This window comes from Ctenopharyngodon idella, chromosome 22 (assembly GCF_019924925.1).
Source record: "Ctenopharyngodon idella isolate HZGC_01 chromosome 22, HZGC01, whole genome shotgun sequence".
In the NCBI taxonomy this organism is placed as follows: Eukaryota; Metazoa; Chordata; class Actinopteri; order Cypriniformes; family Xenocyprididae; genus Ctenopharyngodon; species Ctenopharyngodon idella.
In genome coordinates, this window is record NC_067241.1 from 6446346 (window position 1) to 6464398 (window position 18053).

Below are 18053 nucleotides of genomic sequence, written 5' to 3' on the forward strand. Positions count from 1 at the left end.
AGTCTGGCACACAGGCTTCAGCTCTGCATCAAGGAGAAGAAGAAATGAATCTCTCTCACAGGGATGAGGAGAAAGGCAGCTGGAGTTGAAGGGTCACGGCTGACACTCAGCCCACGGTCGCCTTCCCAGTATGCATCTTTCAGCTGTATTTCAACCCTTACTCACTTACAACAAAAGCAAACACATCTCTACCAGCAGCCACCAAGTCCGTTCTTTGTTTTAGAGTGCCTACACAGTCCTGCCAGATAAGAGCTGAGGTCAATCTAATTAGATGTAATGGGCAGGAGCGCGCTCACAAACACACACAGGCGTACGTGCAACCGTGCAGACAATTTCCCATGCACTAAAATATGAGCATATGGTCGGGGGAGGGCTGCAGAGACATCAGCCATTTGACATTTTCATCAAGGTACTGTAGTACATTTGGAGTAAACTGATATCTCAATTGGCAGAGCGAGGTATCGGCCTCCACTGCCGAAGTAATGTCAAATCAAGACTCTGTACTAGATTAGAACGAAAAGAAGAAGAGAAACGTCTGTGTGTGTTAACGTCTGCCGAGATGAAGGACGACACAAAGTGGGGGTGACAGCTCAATGTGGTCTTCAGTCTGAGAGTGTGTGTGAGGGGGGGGGGTGTGGTTATTGATGGCACCCAGCTCAGCATCATTAGTGCAGCGGTCGGTAAATTATCCCTCCAGCCTTTTGCACAAGGTTCGCCCACTCACATACTATCCAATGAGCTTCAAGCTGGATGATTGACAGCCCGAAACAGCCAGTGGCGGAGAGGCAGAGAGAGACGATGAGGTGATAAATCGCTATCAGAGCCGTTTTGTGTATGATGACTGAAAAGCACTGTTTGTTTGCAAGCCTGCTGAGATTTACAACCATTTGCACTGCCCCTCCCTGCATTTGTTTTTCTTTCTTGCTATATTTTTTCCCGTCCTCCTTTTCTCTCTCTCTTTGCCTGCGTAGAGTGCTGCGTGCACGGAGGACATTTTCCAGCCTACTGTGATGATATTGATTGCAGAGCCTCCCCTGATTGCAGCCCTGAAGTATTGACCAGCCGGCTCTCCTAGAAGCAAACAAACACGCATGAAACCTACACGAAGTGTGTGTGTGAGTGATTACACGCTGTCAAGCCCCACGTCGAAACGCTCCACAAGGAGAGTGCAAAAGCCCAGAGCTCCTGCTCTCTATTGCTTATTGGCTGCAGTGACAGCCAGTGGGCAATTGGTGTCTGCTGTTTTTCTTATTACCATCTTACTTTTGCAACAATTTTACCATTTTTAAAAGGACTGCATTCTGGGAAAGCCATCAAGAAAGCAGCATCAAGACAGAAAATATCATTCTCATCACTCATCTAATCCAGCTCACAGGCTCTTCACAATGAGTCTGATCTAACAGCTCACACTCTGCCCTAATGCACTAGCACTGCCATTACCCATAATACAGCTCTCTAATTAGACCTGCATTTCTGTGCGATTTTCATGAAAAAGAGTGCATGCTCAAACTCGGTCTCCTGCACACAGGTGGTAGACGTGCATTACGGAGAGAGAGAGAGAAAAAAACAAAAAAAACAAACTATAATTTTAAAGCTAAAAATATAAAAATATTTCCTTTTAGGACTATAAGCATGCACAATATAGGCAAAGCATGTATAATGGAAGTATAAAATGAAGCCATGATGACATCAAAATTGACTGCATTTACTTTAGTAGACATTCCTGGTTTTACTGTGCATTATATTACACTTCTATTCAAAAGTTTGGGGTCAGTTAAAAAAAACAAAAACAAAAATAAAATCATTCCAGCAATGATGCATTAAATTGATCAAAAGTGACAAAACTTTATAATTTTTATGTGTAATATAACTCCATTCATCAAAGAATCCATCAAAAAAAAAGACAAGTTTCCACAAGAATATTAAGCAGCACAACTTTTCAACTTTGATAACAATAAGAAATGTTTCTTAAGCACCAAATCAGCATATTAGAATGATTTCTGAGGGATCATGTGACACTGAAGACTGGAGTAATGGCTGCTGAAAATGAAGCATTGCAACCACAGGAAAAAATACATTTTAAAATATATATAAAAAAAAACCCAGTTATTTTAAATGTAATATTTCACAATATTACTGATTTTACTGTATATTTGATCAATCCCAAATCCAGCCTTGGTGGACACAAGAAACTTTTCAAAAAAACAAAATTATTTGGATGTCTTCTGATGTAGTAATTCTCTCTGGGCAAATGAAGAACAACATCATCTCGTAAAATTAAGTAGCCTATGTCAGAGATTGCTTTTACTACATGAAATGCATGATGTGATATTACATATGGTGACTGGCATGATTTGTATGCTACAGCGTATAAATCGGTCACGTCTTATAACAAAGACGGTATTTGCCAAGAATATGTGCGACTGCATGATATAATTCTCACGTCTTGCCTGTAATTCTTTAAATTTTCATGCTTAAATGTCAACCTCCCACACACAGTTCTCTAATGGCTGCCGGTGAGAGCGGTTTGACAGCACTGGCTTATGATCGTTACAGTGTGTCGATGGCCCAGATCACGAGAGACTGTAGAGCGCAAACCACTTCCACTCACTCCTCTCTATATTCCCCTCCTTCTTCGTAAACCTTTATATACACTAAATCCCTTCCATCCATCCAGCCGTTGTGGGAAAAAGAGTAGAGAAAAAAAAAAAAAAAAAAAAAAAAAAGAGAGAGAGAGAGAAAAGGCAAGGTTGAAGCCATAAACCCCTGATATTACGCCTGCTCTGGCTACCACTTGGCATTTAAATGCCATTTGTGGCGGCAAACAGTTCACACTTAATTACAGCGAGCAAGCAGCTGTAGCGGCCAGCCTTTCCACACTGAAGCAAGCTGGGCAGCCAGCACCAGCCCTTTCAACTTCCCATGCCGCTAAAAGAGAGCTCACCTTTTAAATACTAAATTGGCCCACTGCTCAGAACATCTCAGCGAGGGTTTCCCGGCTTCTGAGATATTGGCCAGCGCCTCGGTTCTTCAAACACTTCACCATCAGCCTGTCCTGCTGCCCCAGCGGTGCCTATAATCAATTGGCCTTTATACAGCACCATAAGCTCTGCCTTTGCTTTAGTGTGACACACACACAGATAGAGGCCTCCCCTGCGCTCTGAACCTGCCTGGATGATGTGTTGCACAGAGATGTTACAAAGGCGTCTCTGCCACTATCACTCTGAATCGACCTTGGAAAGGCAAAAGGAGAGGGAAAAAAAAAAAAATATATATATATATATTAAAGAGCCGTTCCATTTTTAGCACCATTTTTAATGCGTCACCGACATTCACACCAACTGCCTCTAATTAAAGCAGTTAATCTCAGTTTCCATTATTTTTGTAAATATGCATGTAAATATGTTCACTACAGGTTGTCATAAATAGACTGATTTAAGAGATACGAAACTTAAGCAGCCTACAAAATAACAGGGTTGTGGATGAATAACTTACAATGCAACGCATAATATTTGGCAATATATATTTCACAACGCAACATATTCTAAGACAATATCATAACATATGGTGCCTTATAGAAACAGTTCAGACCAAACTAAGAAATGTAGGTCATATTAGGGCTTTTCACACTTGAAATAGTTTCTAAACTTCTAAACCCTGGGTAAACAGAATCCTGGGTTATCTTCATGTTTCACACTGCTCATAATTTACCCGGGGTTAACAATTAACCCTGGGTTTTCATAAACTGATGTTTCAGATTGTACATTCCTAAATCCTGGGTTAACGTTCTTATTTGGACATTTGCGGTGTCAATGTCATTGATTGGATAAATGCAGCACGTGACCTGTTTACATAGCTCTAGCAGTGCGCATCCTCGTATTGCTGACTGTAATATCGAGTTTATACTAAATGGACATTTCGGACTATAAAAAGGTAAGAATGAAATGGTCTCTGAATCACTCAAATTGTCGCATTTGCTGTCAGCATTTGACATTTTTCCTCTCAAATGCTGAGTTTACTGTTTATATACAATGCGCAGTGTTTCCATGACTCCAAAGCAGGCAAATATGAGTACGTAATTGGTTGTCTGGTGCTAAGCGTCTGGCTGTAACATTCTAACACCGCATTTTCTCACACTGTACATGTTTGGCACTGCAATGTGGGGTTAACACCGCAACAGCTCCAAAGCAGGGTTTCATAACACCAGGTAAGAAGCGGTGTGAAATGTTCCATTAACCAGGGTTAAAAGCGGTGTTTAAAACAACAATAACCCGGGGTTAAGCGCAGTGTGAAAAGCCCTATTAATGCCTTGAGCCTTCATAAATTGGGTGACATCAAAAAATATCATCATGAATATTAATTAGGTGACATAACATTTGCTCAACTGATTAGATGAAAGGCAATCAGTTCATGGTCTAAAATACATTTTAGTCCATTCAGCAAAATAAAATCCTAAAAAAAAAAAAAAAAAAAATTTTAAATTTGGGTAAAGAAAAGTTGCAGGGTTCACCTAGCAACAAAACCACCTCGGCTTTTCTCTATATCAGCAGCTAATCCAGGTCTTGCATTGTGCTTGGTTGGCATTTCCTAACATGTGACCAAGCTCAACCTGTTCACTCCTAAAACATCAGGCCAAAGGAACAGACGGTTCAAGACCAAAGTAGGAGGAAAAAACACTTCACCTGTGAGAGACGAACCGAGGACAGATATTGTGTCGGAGCATCACGCGGCTATGCAGCTCACATATTTCTGAGTGGCACTGGGAATGTCAAAGAGCATGTGTGTCACACCAGGGAAACACACAAAGTCAGACTGGGGTCTTAATCTGTCTCAGCTAGTCACACACACTCCAGATCACCTTCCAGGCAGGTCTACACATTAAATCAGCCCATTTCATCTTCAGCAGTTTTGTGCATCTCCTCATCAGCATGGAACAGTCTCGGACATGTGTGTCCGGCACACGAAGGACATTATAAATGGAGAGCATGGCCTCGTCTTCTAGCATGCCCACAGGCGCACATTTATCAGTACCACCAGGCAGCGGCAGAGCCTTTTCCAAAAAAGGAGAAAGAGAAAAGAAAACAAACATTCTCAACATGTAAGTGTGCAGAAAATGATCTGGTGCTCTTTCTCTCTCTATCTCATTACTTTTTCTTAAAGCTATAAAGAGCTATTCTGCTACAAATGGCTCAGGCATAACGGCAATCTATAAATGGGATGTTAAGTTCAATAGCCCAAGGTTAGAGGCTGAGAGAGCTCGAGCGCTTCATTGCACTCTGCATTGTTCTTTCCAGAGTGCAGATGAGTCTGGTCTCAGCACACGGCTGAAGTATCAAGCGCTATTTATGAACTTCGTTCTGGCATGAGGAACACGGTGAAGAGAAAAATAGAAGAAAAGGAATAAAAAATTCTATCCATGATAGGAATCCGTATCTGGCTCTTCTGGTATCGCGCTTCTGTTGGAATCTGCCACAACTAACTTGTGAATTAATTTTGACAAATAAACAGATTTGGAAAATAAAGACAATGTGGGTTCAGCTGTGAGACAAAGAGACAGCAACGGGGTATTCTCTTTGGGAAATGTGCAGTTAACAATAAAAGTATACAACATTTTTTCATGTACATAAAGGTATGTGTACAGTGCGTAGTACACTTGCTTAGCCAGATTTTTCTAACCACACGCAACTTTTTTTTTTTTTTTTTTTTATTAGTTTGTCTGAAAGGTGGTAACACTATCCTGGGTTGTTTCACAATCAAAAAAGAAACTGAAGAGATGGAGCAACTCAAGACAAAAGCACTTGAGGGAGTTAAGAGATAACATGCAACTATGTTAAAACAAGTACAATGATTTTTTATTTATTTATTTATTTTAAATCGTTCATAACATCTGGAGAGAATTTTACAAAAGACACTTCACAAAGATGAAGCTTTCTAACACGCATGTGTCAAGCGACTGTGTCAAATGGAGTATACTCTGTGCATTCAGCTGTACGCTAAGCATTCACTTCAAAATTAAAGTATAATTTGGGGTTAACAGGTTTAACGATTTCGATTTACAAACTTTCAATTTTATTTGAATTCGATTCTATTCGATATCGATAAAATTGGATATATATCAGGTACAGTACATGGCAAAATAAACCAGTGGTTCTCACAATCAAACACACCTGATTCAGGTCATTAGCTCATTAGTAGAGACTCAAAGACCTGAAATGGGTGTGTCAGACAAAGGAGAGATGCAACATGTGCAGTGCTGGGGGGGCTTCAGGAACGTGCTTGAGAACCACTGTTGTAAACTATACAGGGAGTCTAGATTCTGAGGTAAATGTAACAATACATGGCATCGTTTACAAGCTGTTTTACTGATGTCTTTCCACGGTTGAAACACTCATTGCGCGATTACATGAGACATGATACGGATTTCAGTTGTACTGTACCTTTTAACATACCTTCTGATGTTCATTCATGTTTATTCCTGCTGTAACTAGTAGCAAAGCAAAAGAGATGATCAGTTCACGTGCACAGTTTTATATCAAAAGTAACAAAGCACTAAGCTTATTGTGATTTATTAGATGGGACGCATGCTACAATGTTCTGTTCATTCATCAACTGAAAATAGCATAGACCAAAAGATTTTTTGGGATTTAAAGATCGATATCGGTTCATAAAAATGAGAATCGGTTATATTTGAGAATTATTTTACCCAGCCCTAATATTTATGCAGGCAAAGACTGTGAGCAAAAACACGTCGTAGCTCGATTATAACTGCATATAAATGTTCTTAATGTAAAATACTCCACCTAAATACAGTCATCCTCTTCAACAGTTTCGCACGTTCACAAAAACAATCTCTGAAACATGTCTGATATGTGTGACAATTAGCCTACAGGTAAAACGACAACATAAAAAAAAAAGATGCTAAAATCACCTCTCAAGCATTCACACAAACACTACTTAGCATAAAACAGACATCTTTGAAGCAATTGTGATGAAACAAGAGGGAGAACGCATACAGAAAGGAAGGGGAATGAATAACATGAGGGGCGTGAAGATGGAGGACTGTGGAATTTTCTAGCGCCTTATATTTCCTATCCTCCCCAGGCCAAAAAGCCCTCCCACTCTCCCTCTAGAGGTTTTTTTTCTTCTTCAGCAAGAGCTAATTTGCAACATGTGTTCTTTAATGGAGAGAGCCACCCGATGGAAGCATGTGAACTCGATACCACTGTAAATCTCCACTTCCACAGCTTTTTTTATTGGCATGTCACACTTTGGACAAGCTGGAAATTACACTCGGTGAACTGAGAAGCAGTGCCGAGACACTCTAGAAATGCGGGGAAGAAAAGGAGAGGAAAAAAGACAGATGAGAAGGAAGCGGCGTAAGGTGCTGCGAGTCAGAGAGAGGACCGCTAGTTGTGTCGGGAAGGATCCAATTACACTGCAGCCAGGCCAAGCACATGTGTTTGGAGAACAGTATTGTTGCAATAAATATTGGCCGCGCAAAGACTGCGTAACACACTTGGCTGATAGACAACATGAAGCAAATTACTTGGAGGCAAATATCTATTACAATGTTTTAGTTAACAAGAACAGGAAATCTAACTGGGGAATAAAAACAATAGTGTTGTTTGGTTGGGGGGGAAATAATTTCAATTTCATCTATAATTGTTGTGAGAGAGAAAAAAAAAAAAAAAAAAAAAAAAAAAAAACATCAAGGCCATCAACATCAAGGAATACATCAAGTTTTCAATTGTAATTAAAATGCTGAGGATTACACTAGTACAATAGTTGTTTTATCACAGTGTGATTGGGAAAGTGTAAACATTCCCTTCGTGTTGGTATTTTTCTGTCATTTTTTTTCTCTTTGACATCAAAGCGGACGAAATAGAGAAGCCTGCCTTTCCTTTTTTAAGATGAAACAGTTGGGTTGAATGCCAGGGCTCAGCGTTCCCAGCTTCAGATGCTAGTGAAGACATCAGAAGAGGGAATTTGCCTGTGATGTGCCAAAAAACGGCATTGTGTCTCTGCGGCAGATTCCGGCAATCCAAGATGAGGAGAACGAAATTAACATAGCCGTTCCACCGAGACCCAAATGATTTCTAATGCATAAAAATACTTGACAAATACCCACCTCGCCACCAGCAAAGCAACGGCGGTAGTCCGGGAAGGGAAAGCCGCGATAATGAAACGTGGTGAGAAAGGCTCTGTTTAATAATTTAGTCTCGCTGTCAAGGATCTGCTATTGATTGTGCTTTCAGGTGTCTTATGAAAATGTTATCTCCAGCCTCGCGGTCTCTCGGCTCCATCTGGCAATGTAATCACCACCCCATACCCCATTGTTGACCCCACACACCTCCATTTTGATTTTACCCCTTGTTCTTGCTCTTCCTCCTCCCTCTATCCCTTTCTTTCCCCTTGGCCACACAACTGGTTTCCATAGTAGCGTTTACTGAAAGCACAGCGCTGTTAAAGGCAAAAGAGGGAAAGAAAGAGAGGGAGGTGTGATCTAGAAAAAAAAATAATAAGGTTCTTGATCTTTTTCAAATTGGTGATAACACGAGTTGACTATTCTCTCTTTCTTTATCTTATTTGGCTACTATCAAGGTAGAATGCAAAAGCACTGATATTTTAGTATGAAGCTGATTGCATATGCACACACACATACATAAACATACAACAAAACAAATCAACTAAAACGCAAAATAAAATTAAAATAAGATTGTCCAATTATCAGATCTGTGCATTAAATTGCCACAGGTCTGCCTTTACACTGCTGATATGAATCAAGAAAAACCTTTAAATAAAAGGAGCCCATTCAATACCAAATTAGTTTTTCCTGTCGTACTGAAATTGGTATCAAGAACCGTGAAATTTCACTGGTATTGGTATCGACTACTTAAATTAGTATTGTGACAACCCTATCAATTATGTAATGATTTGGTTTGTTCTTTTGCCTAAATAGCTTCATTTTGGAGATGAACTAGAAAACGTGTTTTTCAAAAAAAAGCACCTAAAAACAAACTGATACAAACAGAGCTTCAATTGGTTTTGGAGAGATGCCCATTTGGAAGCAGTGCAGCATGGGCTATGTGTATTTTGCACAGTGCTAAGTACCTAATGTCATTACCACCAGCAGCATTAATGCTTCTTTTAGTGGAATTTCAAGTGTACAGGAGGGAGGGAGAAAAAAAACGAGTCACACACTTCATTCAAGAACATTAATCAAAACGGCCATTAACTTGCAGCATTTCACAGCAGATTTACTTACACAGGCCCGGCGCTTAAAGGGCTTTACACTCAGGTTTGCCGAAATAAACTGCGCCAATGAATAATTCGGGGTGGGGGCGCAACATCAGAACAATGAAAAGCCAATTCACCAAAAAACAATTTGCTCAAAAAATATGGCGGGAAATAAAAAGACTATTTGACTACCATTACAGCCCCCCCCATTTAATTCAAAAAGGCCAATGGGGAAAACGCATGTTTTAGCATGTTGCTGCTTCTGCTGCTGAATTTAGCATTGAGTGTGATGTCATCCTGCTTGCTTGACAAAAAGTGCTCCCCCTCCTACAGGGCTCCCTCAGCGCCCGACACTCGCTGCTAAACCTGTAGCCGCTCTGTATTTCTGCCCTACTCTAAACACGCTACCCTGCAGACAAAGTGCAAGCAGGGATATTTCAATCACGCGCACCCGAGCAGAGGTGCAGCAGAGGCTCTCTAGCTGCCAGCAGAGCCCACTGCCAGAGGTGCTTTTCAGAGCCGCACACAATAACGGCACAACAAAAACCTGGGGGCCACTTGTGAGAAACGCACCTTTACATATTTATACATGCAAATGCGTCGGCTCATTTTCAGCGGCTGAGCGGGCAGAGGAGTGACGGGCGGGGGGAGGGCGAACACGTCGAGTGTAACGCTGGGAGAGATAGAAAAAGCATAGCCACCCCTGTCCACACAGAGCCTCTTAATGACTGCAGGCTCCCTGATGTAAAGATGGCAGCGGCTGCCGCTCCGCTCAATAAATATTAACAAGAACTGCGACTGATGGCGCTGCTCACTGATCCATAATTGCATTTCAAAATGCTGGAGCTTGTGGGGGGGTGAGGGGGGTTCCTGATGAGGCAACCTACGCACCTCCCACCCCCAGGCCGGATGAGGATTTAATCAGAGCTGCAGAGGGCATTTAATAGAGACACAGGCCATCATCACATTTTTAGAGGGACAGGGCATCCAAAAATAATTCTCATCATTTACTCAACCCTCATGTTGTTCCAAAACTGTGTGACTTTCTTCTGTGGAACAAAAATATTTGGGAATGTCTCAGTATTATTATTTTTTTTTTATTGTGCATTAGGGATGTAACGATTCACTCAACTCACGATGCGATACGATTCACGATACTGGTTTCACAATACGATTTTCTCACGATTTTTTTTTTTTTAACAAAATGAGATTTAAATAAGAAAGTGTCTATTATTTCTCAGACAAAATGCAACATCTTTGTGAAACTGAAATCTTTATAAAAAAAAGGTTATTGAAATTTTAAAACAAATCCTAAATCAAATAAATAAATGAATAATACAAATAAAAGAAATCTCCTCATATGAGTACATGAACAAGATGTTTATTTGCTCTATTACAGGCTGATCTATCTGTAGCCATTTAAAATTAGAGGCAACTACTGCATTTTAATCACGATCCCTCAAAGATGCTGCATGCATGAGCAGTTTTTAATTTAAATTAGATTGTATACTTTTTAACATTTGAAGCAAAAACAGAATGTTCAGACTTTAGCTTTGTAAAATGATGCTACATAAAACTTCATAAGAGCAAACGGGCTGCATGAGAATGCAAATTCACTGTCTTGACAGCAGGTGGTGCTTATTGGAACAGAGGCAATACAGCGCTTCCATGGTTACCGCTGTAAACAAAGCACTGCTGCACGCTTATAAAAATTATTTTAAAATGCATTGTACGGAAGTAAGATGAAAAGAAAATACAATCTAAACTTTTCTGAACCCCGTCAGCTCTCCTCAGATATACATTTATATATAAACCCCCACCCCCAAATGTATTGCGATTCATTTAGCATCTCAACCGACTTGAATCGTCACATATTTTAATCGATTTTCAACCGATTCCGGATGCATCGTTACATCCCTATTGTGCATACAATGAATTTGTATGCCATTGACCCTCATTGTATTAATAAAACTGTGTTGCATAGTCGAAAGTCATACAAGGTTTGAACGACATGAGGGTGAGTGAATAATGACAATTTTCATTATATTGGATGAACTAATTCCTTTAATGTTACATTCAATCTATTTCCTGTTTGCAAGGACAAAGGTGTTTGTAAGAGTATTTTCACTGATTATTATTATTATTATTTTTTTATTTTTTTAAATCAGACTAAGCGTTAACATTCATTGTTTTGTGGCGAGTGGGCAACTTTACGGGTTGGAGAAATATGCACAGGGGCATTGCGCATACGCATCTCTTCCTAAACCCACTTTTATGATCATTCATGCATGTATGCACATATATTTGCATCTTCATGAAAGCGTTTTAATTAAGGCTTTGAATCATTAGCTTTTGAGGGTGCAGAGATAAGCACAAAAACCATCAGGGGTGAATTACACTGGGAGTTTATTTGCATCCCATGAAGGCAGGATCCAATGCATTAGGATGGGCTGGCAGTGGGCTTATCAAACACTCCAACCGCACGCTCTAATCAACAATATCCGCATTGCCAATAATCAATAGTCTGTTAATTGCGATTTCACAGCTAGAGTGCAGATGCTTGGGCCAATGCAGGGCTAGTTCAGACTGCGGTGTCCTTGCCATCCACCAAGCTATTGTTTCAAGTGAATCATTAGGGGTCTATGTATAGCTCAGCTCAACGAGCAAACAATGTGTGGAATAATGGAGCTTCAGCAGGCCGAAAGACGAAAAATGGTTAAATGTGTTTAACAGAGCTGACAGTAGTAATATAACCGAATAAATTAGCTACAAAAAAAATATATACATTTAGAAAACTGTTAAAAATGGGCATTTTAAACCCAAATCTTCAAGATCTCGTACTTACATGCTACATAGAAAAACAACCTCAAGATGTTTGAATAAAAAGCCTGTTTGTGATTTCATGTATAAATAGCTGGGTTTTTCTAAAAAATTTGACTAGAGATTGCAAAACATTGCTGCATTGTGCAGATTATCAAAAAGACATACCCAAATGATCAAAATATGTGAAAATATGTTAAATATGATAATCACATTAATGCGCATTTGGGCAAATCTCCAGAAAAACCTCCTCAACCCGAACAACTTGTAAATTTATGCTTTATGCACATATGAGTTTATTCACATATGAAGTGCTTCTATTCAAAGCTTCTTAAAGGGACAGTTCACCCAAAAATGAAAATAGTCATTTACACCATGTCTTTCCAAACCTGTATGACTTAACTTTCATTTGCATTACACACACACACACTTTCATTTGAGCTAAAATTTTTAAATTGCTTTAAAAATAGCCTAACGGAACACAGCGAATAACAGCCTTTCTTCTTACTCCATCCTACTGCTGTGCTTCATTGGAAATCATGAGTTCTTTTTGATAATTGTATTGTACATCACACCTAATTAAATGTCCATAAGCACCAATACAGCGAGAAGAGCAGGGCATTTCTGCCTGCGGCCGAGCCCCCAGAGGCAAGCAGCAATCACTCCATTAGAAGCAGCGCTGTGCTGCAGCTGAGCTGGCCAATATCAGCAAATTAGTTTAGCCACGGGGATGGGGGAAGGGTGCCACGGCAACACACACCGACAACAACAGTGTCAGTCATCGGGCATATGCAGCCGGCCCAAATTAACAGGAGGAACAAGTGAGGGAGGCAGACAGAGACAAAGAGGGTAGAGCTGGAGACTGTGATTGACTCGAGGATAAATGCTTACGCTGTTTATGATCGATTCGGTGCTGAATTGTCTTTGTGTCTGAGCAACCCCTGAGAGATCTTTCTCTTTCTGTCTCACCTCTTCTCCTCAAAGCCGACAACGTCTCAAGGCTGTTTCCAGCCAATAGAGTGTCAACAGTACTCACTGCATAGCTGCTTTTCCTATTAGCAACAGATACTTAACCGAATGTGTCACCCTCATCACATTAATACAGCGTATGTCTTACGCACGGCACTAATGGGCTGTGGCCGTAAAATAAATACACAGAGGCTGTCCGTGTCCTTGAAATCAGTATGCACCGCTGGCTTTTAGACACACAAAATGGTGCTGGGCTAACAGCAGGCCATTATCATACCTGAGCTGAAGGAAAGTCCAGTATTGTAGGGGATACAAGTACAGCTCGTCTCTACTTGAGAAAGACAAATCTTCAAAACTTCAAAACCAATAAAATCTTACTATGGTATCATAAATGATTTGCTGTTTTAGCTCGAAACACACAAAAACACAAATTATTCTGGTTCAGCTATAACAGTTTCCTCCCATTCATTTTCTCCATAAAGATTTCAAAAGACTCTTCAATAAAGAGATCAAAACCAACCAGCTCTGAATTAAATCACAACATTACAAAGTTTGAAGCAAAAAAGAGGTATAAGAAATATGGAAAAAGACAAGGTACAAGACTGTGTACTACAATTCCATGAACATTTGAGAATGACGTAATCGAATAAGAAAAGCGACGGTACAAAAAAAAAAATATTATATATATATATATATATATATATACAAATATTTATTTATTTTATGTATATATGTGATGGTAAAGCTGAATTTTCAGCAGGCTTACTCTAGTCTTCAGTGTCACATGATCCTCCAGAAACCATTATCATACACTGATTCGGTTCTCAAGAAGCATATCAATGATGTAAAAAAAAAAAAAAAAAAAAAAAAAAAAAACTTATACTTTTGTGGAAAGTGTTATTTTCCCCACAGGATTTTATGATGAATAAAAAGTTCAATAGAACAGCATTTATTTAAAATAGAAATCTTTTTTAAAATTATAAATGTTGCAATAAACATAATTGCAGTTGTGTACACACACAAACACTCAAATACACAGGGCTTTCATTCCTACTAAGGCAAGTGTGCGCTTGTGTGAACGTAAAAGATGGCGAGATGGACAGAAGAGATACACATGGCAGCAACTTACAATATTCCCACCCCTTTTCCCCCTAGCTAATCTTTTTTATTCTGTCTTTACCACATAAATGTTTACACAAGCTGAGGGGAGTTCAGTCAGCTGTTCCTTAATCACAGTGTGTGTATGAGGGGGTGACCGTGTGTGCTCACAAACAAGGGTGGAGGCACCTGTCTTTGTACATCTTTAAGCCCGTTTAAGCAGGAGGCTCATTCAGAATATCAATATGATTGAGAGGGAAAGGAAAAGGTTGAGTGAAAAGCGTGTCAATTAATAGTCTAATTTAGACTGAGTGAAGGGTGGAAACATCTCTCTGACAGTGTGAAGGTCTGTGGGTGTGTGTACATCAAGATACAAGCACGCACACACATATACCACAAAAAGATCTCATCGTGCAAAGTGGGCGGAGGGATTGATTGCAGCATGCAGGTTTTCTCTGCGGTGCTAACTGGATTCCCAGGTCATTAGATAAAGTACACGGGGTGACGTTGTTCAACCCTTAAGACTAGAGGAGAACCATATTAATGAGGTTGTTTTGCCAGAAGCGAGGCAATTTCCTCACCTCGCGGCAGAAGAGGGTCGCTGAGAGAGAGGCTCACGTGACGCTGCAAGAAACAGAAGCTCTCGAACACACGATAGCAAAAATACTGCTAAAGCGGACTGCGAGACAACCGCAGAAACCTGTTCTCCAGAGAGCCATGATTGTTACGCATGTAATGAATTCACTTTATTATGTAGAACCACTCTGTAAATCCGCTAATGCTGGAACCTTTCCGATATCCTCATTTACAATTATGGCTCGCTATCCCTTTCTGCCCTGCTCAATGCAAGTGAATGAAACAACCCAGCGTTAAAAGCTAAGAAAGGAAGAGAATGCATGAGAAGGGATGTCAATGAGGGGGGTCAAGGCAATTGACCTTAAGGCTTTTCTACCATTTCAGTGGACAGATGCTCGCATCCCAATTAAGAGGAGAGGGGTGACAGCAGGCGCTCAGAGGTGAGCGTCAGAGCTGTAGCTGCACATCCATTACACTTGTTTCAACTGAACTGAACATTGCCACAGCCATGAAACACACATATTCCACATGATGATAAACAAAAGCAGTGCATTTACTAAGAATGTGCAAAATTGGCCAATCTGCAAAAATAAAAACACAGAGTATTTTATATATATATATATATACACACACACACACACACACATACACACACACACACACACACACACACACACACACACAATTACTTTTAGTAATTACTATGGATGTGCGCAACGACTAATTTCATAACCGTTTAAACAGAAATTTTGCAACTGACCAGTCGACTAGTCTAACCCCACCCCTGGAGATAGCCTATATATGAGATCCATTTGAAAGAACACTTAAACTATGAATAGTCAAATCCCATACTGAATGCTGCTAAGTGATATGCGACATCTTGCCTTGCATTATGATCATTGTATTAAACTTGAGAGTTCACTTAAGCAACATTAGCCATTATAGACATACTATATTTATTCAAATCAACTAAGTCAATAGGCAACACAGGACCAACAAGTTCAAACCTAATAGCCTATTACAAACAGACTTCCTCAAATAAAAGTTAGTCCGCATAAGTCTGCGCGTTAAGGTATTTACGTGGTTTGAACGTGCTTCTCGTGTATGAAAAGCATCTGTACACATGACGGGCGGCAAAATCGCAAGAAAAGCTTGACGTGTACTGACAACTATACATTATTTTATCGTATTTTCTTATCGTTAGGATGTTGCTATAGCAACTGTTCAAATGTAAAGTAAGTTTCATTCATAATGTTTATCCTTTAATTCGATATAAATTTTCACACCGTATTGTCTCTTATAACGGGTAGTATAACAAGCCTAAGCAAGCTTAACTGTAATAGCCTACTAGTTTGACATGACAGACGGAAACAGAAAAGTTTTGTGTAAGCTTTCAAAAACCTCCCTCACCTCATTTTCAGAGTAAACATTTCTCTGAACCCCCCACGAGCACCAGAGAAAACTAAATTATTTTGTTTTGCTGTAGATATACACTCAATAATATATTAATTTCAAGATGTAACATTAACATGACGGTAATTTAAACGTAGCCTTTGTAAAAATATAAAGTAAAACATTAAATGTGCAAAAATGAAAATTGTAAACTAGTATTTTCCAAGTCGACTAGCAGCAGCACTATCGTTTAATTGACTAGTCGGCTTGTCTCACACATCCCTAGTAATTACAAGTATTTTCAGATATACAGTAGTCAACATTAGGTGGGTCAAAAAAGTTGTCCTAAGAAGGACAACTTTGATGAAAGATTTTGATCCACTTCAAATGTTGACTACTGTATGTATTAGTGTGTGTGTGTGTGTTATATATATATATATATATATATATATATATATATATATTATATATATATATATATAGAGAAAGAGAGAGAGAGAGAGAGAGAGAGATACATTAATAAGACTCCTAGTTGACCTCACTAATTGGCTACTCAACAATATGACACTCACTACCCAAAAACGTGAGCCATCCGATGGACAACTAGTCCATAATGTACAAGACAAACCAGTATCCAATCAACTTCATGGCAAACAACATGGATTAAGGCAGTAATTAGATGGATTAAGGCAGTAAACGCTAGAAAGGAGGACCAGTAAAGTCTTGTGACATTTACAGCCATCAGACAAAGACCTCTATATCTTGCACTTAATCAAGGTGAAGATAATCACAAAACACACTATATGTTATTCTTGGCAAGAGCAAGATTCTGCTGCCCTCAGCATTCTTCCAAGCAATCCGATTACAGGCTGCTTGGATGCCCGGGCTCTGGCACGCTCTCCCCTACCTACCCTCCCTTCCTCTGCACAGCCTTCTCACTCACCCAGCCAGCCCTGAACCCCCCACTTCAGCTCCAGCGGCTGTCATAAGCCAGCCTGCCCTGTGTCCACCCCCTCCCATCAGCACCTTAGCTGTTCAGTACCATTAACAAAGCCTCATGGGTCTTCCTCCACACACTCTACAAAGGGGGGTGGCAGGCAAGCCGAAGGACCTCTTGGCTAATTGTGTCCTGCTGTGGGGAAATAGCCATCAGAAAAGCCATAATATGCTTATTTACTTGTGACATAACGTTATCTCAACATTGTGACCATCAAATGTGGCACCCATGGAAGGAAGAAAAAAAAAATAAAATAAAAAATGCAGCTGTCTGCGGTTGCTGGGGGAAATAAATCACAGAAATATATTGGCCTAATAAAGCAGATTTAATCTGAGGTGATTTTGCTCTCTGATCAATGTGTCCTTTGAAGATTCAAACTTTTTAGGTAGCCAATTAATAATCTATATAAAAAGTGTCAGCAAACAGTGGATCAAGTGGCAAGAACTACAATCTGCTAAAGGAGTTTTTCTTTCCCTTTCTCTCGCTTTTTTTAATGGATCAATTAACGGCATGTAAAACCAAGCTGGCGCTACAACGTAAACATGTGTGAGCTAGACGAGGCTTTGTAGAGAATATCTGGTGCTCCGCTTCACACAAGCTAATTAAACTTGTAAATCTCAGTGTTGCAGGCTGATTTTCCTATAGAGTAAAAAACACAGGCATTAAAAGTAGAAAAAAAGCCAACTGTCAGCACAATTCATTTCCAAAAAAACACATAAGCCTGGTTAACCAAGTGTACAGGAAAATCTGAAGGTATGAAACTTAATTTTCAACAATGTAGCAGAACCGCTCCTGGACATCAACAGCAACTGGCCATCTTCATTGCAAAACTATACTGAAATTAATCAAATCAATTACCCACATCAAACCCCTTGTTTGATCTGACATATAGAAAAAGACAACAAATGAAACACAATGGCAAGACGGTTACATAAGGGCTGGCGGAGAGGGAGCCTTGATCTGG

At 39.8% G+C, this 18053-nt stretch overlaps 1 protein-coding gene across 5 annotated transcripts in view; it reads right to left on the reverse strand.

Annotated features, from left to right (window-relative positions):
- The window catches only part of rerea (arginine-glutamic acid dipeptide (RE) repeats a), a 167874-nt gene that overhangs the window by 54205 nt on the left and 95616 nt on the right, over positions 1-18053 (reverse strand). The gene's annotated exons all lie outside the window — the stretch shown is intronic.